Here is a 3678-nt window from a genome sequence, read left to right as displayed (position 1 = left end):
CCTCCTCCTCCTCTTTTCTCTCTCTGTGGACATCCAAACTCCTGAGAAACTGAACCACCTCCGTCCACTCTCCTCCGTCAGCGCCGCCCTGACGGGAAACAGGAAGTGGAGGAGCGGAGAGACTCCAGAAGAGAAGCAGAGCCTCCACCCTGACCGAGGGACGCGTCTTCTCCACCCTCCTGAGACTGCTGCTGCTCGTCTGTCTGTTTCTGAACCACTGATCCTCCACCTCCTCCTCCACCTCCACCTCCACCTCCACCTCCACCTCTGAGCCAGCCACTTCCACAAGTACAACCACTGTTCCTGTTCCCTCAGCAAAGCCGTTCTGACTAACAGGACTACAAACATTCAGTTTTATCCTCCAGTATCCTGCAGTACTCTGCAGTACTCTGCAGTATCCTGCAGTATCCTGCAGTACTCTGCAGTACTCTGCTCTGCAGTAGTGAAACCGTCTCTGTTCCCCCTGAAGAGGAACTGTAGAGTTTCAGCGTCTCTGTAACTGAAGCTCATTTGATGCATTAGTGTCTTTTGGTTTCCGCTCTGCAGCCTCTCACCGTTATAGAGTAATAGATTACAGTTTGTAGCTATAGTCTCCCTATAGAAGCTCTATAGTCTCCCTATAGAAGATCTATAGAAGCTCTATGGTCTCTATAGAAGATCTATAGTCTCTCTAGAAGCTCTATAGTCTATAGAAGATCTATAGAAGTCCTATAGTCTCTATAGAAGCTCTATAGTCTCTATAGAAGCTCTATAGTCTCTATAGAAGCTCTATGGTCTCTATAGAAGATCTATAGAAGCTCTATAGTCTATAGAAGATCTATAGAAGTCCTATAGTCTCTATAGAAGCTCTATAGTCTCTATAGAAGTCCTATAGTCTCTATAGAAGCTCTATAGTCTCTATAGAAGCTCTATAGTCTCTATAGAAGTCCTATAGTCTCTATAGAAGCTCTATAGTCTCTATAGAAGCTCTATGGTCTCTATAGAAGATCTATAGTCTCTATAGAAGCTCTATGGTCTCTAGAAGATCTATAGTCTCTATAGAAGCTCATACTGACGTTTGACCAATGGGATCATCACAGAAGAGAAAACGTCATCAACCCACATGGATCATTGATCCACTGATCATAGATCACTGATCATAGATCACTAATCATAGATCACTGATCGTAGGATCACTGACATGTCATCGTTGTCAGTAGACAGAACAGGTCGTTAACGGCGCCAGTAGTTTGAATCCAGTTTAATGTTTCTCACCGGGACCTTCTTGTTTAAAAACCACTAAAACTGCTACGATGCTAACGTTGCTAACTCTGCGAACTCTCCGAACGGGGGCGTGGTCTCCCGGGTCTGGCGACTTTACTGAAACCTTCCTGCTATCTAAGTTTTAATTATTTAGTATTATCAAAGGTGAACGTGTTTGTTTGAAGCTTCCGGTCGTTTCTCAACCCGGCGAGGAAAAGTTTCTACTAACCTTCCTAACCTGTGTGTGTGTGTGTGTGTGTGTGTGTGTGTGTGCCTTCTCTTCTAACACACACACACACCAGAGTATAGTTACTCTTGGCATGTTACTCTGATATTATCAAGTCGTTACCATTTTTTTATTTATTAGTCATTTCAGTATTGTGACTTTTTTTTCATCAATGTATCTTATTAAACTGTCAATTGCACTGCAGACACCGTGTGTGTGTGTGTGTGTGTGTGTGTGTGTGTGTGTGTGTGTGTGTGTGTGTGTGTGTGTGTGTGTGTGTGTGTGTGCGCGCATGTGTGTGTCCTTGTTGGTGTCATGTTGTTGTTGGTTTCAGTATTTTGTAATTCACTGATCAGCAGTTCTTTAGTTTTGCCTCCAATAAATTTCACTGAGAACAAAATAACGGACCATGAATCTTTTTTTTCGTCTCTGTAATTTAATTTTAATTTTAATTTGGAAGGAATTAGAAGCACTTTACAGGTGTTTCAGTTCATATGGGCAATAATGGAATACGTTAATCATTTAAAATGTTTGTGGTTAATTTAAGTGGATAAAAGGGGGGGGGGGGGGGGTTACCTGTGACGGAGTCAGGCAGGTGAGGGTGGAGCCACAGTTTTTGACCTCTCTCTCTCTCTCTCTCTTCTTTTTGTCTCTTTTTCCTCTGGATGATTGATACCGATCGGATTTAACGGGCAACTTATGGACTCGGAACACCTTTGGATATATTTTTTTTTCCTGCACCACCCTTTTGTTTGTTTTCTTTGAGAAGTAAACTGTTAAACTTTGCTTTTTTCCCCGACGTGGATAAAGAAGAAGACAACGGACGGAACATCAAGCTCAGCTTCACTCAGTGGAAACTACACTGTCTGTTGCTGTGGCGTCTGTCATTAATCACCTCCTCCAGCAGGGGGCGCTGCAGTGACTCAGCTTAAGCATATTTCACATTTCATTATATTTTGCAGCAGAATGTTTTATTCAAATTGACTAATTTCGTGGTCCTGCTGCACTACTAGATATTGAATATATAGATATTAAATATAGAATGAATTAATAATGATGGTCTAGTGGAGGAATTTTTATTCAACACTACACGTAGCCCAGAGCTAATGCTACACATGTAGCCAGGAGCTTATGCCAAACATGTAGCCAGAAGCTAAAGCTACACATGTAGCCAGGAGCTAATGCTACACATGTAGCCAGTAGCTAATGCTACACATGTAGCCAGTAGCTAATGCTACACATGTAGCCAGGAGCTTATGCCAAACATGTAGCCAGAAGCTAGTGCTACACATGTAGCCAGGAGCTAGTGCTACACATGTAGCCAGGAGCTAACGCTAAACATGTAGCCAGGAGCTAACGCTAAACATGTAGCCAGGAGCTAATGCTACACATGTAGCCAGGAGCTAATGCTACACATGTAGCCAGGAGCTAAAGCTACACATGTAGCAAGCAGCTAATGCTACACATGTAGCCAGGAGCTAATGCTACACATGTAGCCAGGAGCTAAAGCTACACATGTAGCCAGGAGCTAAAGCTACACATGTAGCCAGGAGCTAAAGCTACACATGTAGCCAGGAGCTAATGCTACACATGTAGCCAGGAGCTAATGCTACACATGTAGCCAGGAGCTAATGCTACACATGTAGCCAGGAGCTAATGCTACACATGTAGCCAGGAGCTAATGCTACACATGTAGCCAGGAGCTAAAGCTACACAGCCTATTTTCTTCCCCAATTAATTTTTTAAAAATCTATTTCCACAGCACAACTTTTCCACAGGATCAGAGCCTATATTGTCAAAAAAGTTGTCCATTTTATTTTGCCATTAGGTGGCGCCACTACACCTGAAATAAAGTCTAACCCCACCAGGTACTTGAATTTTTTTTACACCTGAATTTTTTTGCAGCTGAATTTTTTAGACACATTGAATTTTTACACTGAATATTTTTAGACCTTGAAAAAAAAATCGGAAGCAAAAAAAAAAGATACGTACTTGAAATTCGACAGCTTTTCAAATTCAAAGTCTGATTTCGATGGTAAAAAAAAATTCAGAGTTAGAAATTCGAATTCAGAATCCGACGGCACAGTTTCACTTCCACCCCCCGCTTTTATTTTCACGGGTCGGGAGTCGTCACGTGGAACGTTTGTTGACTTCCAGAGCAGAACTCTGGAGCTCCAGCCGTAAAAAAACAAACCAAAAACTCGCTCAGA

Source organism: Blennius ocellaris (genome assembly GCF_963422515.1).
Source record: "Blennius ocellaris genome assembly, chromosome: 15".
NCBI lineage: Eukaryota > Metazoa > Chordata > Actinopteri > Blenniiformes > Blenniidae > Blennius > Blennius ocellaris.
The sequence above is the reverse complement of the archived record's forward strand: the minus strand, read 5'-3'. Positions refer to the sequence as shown.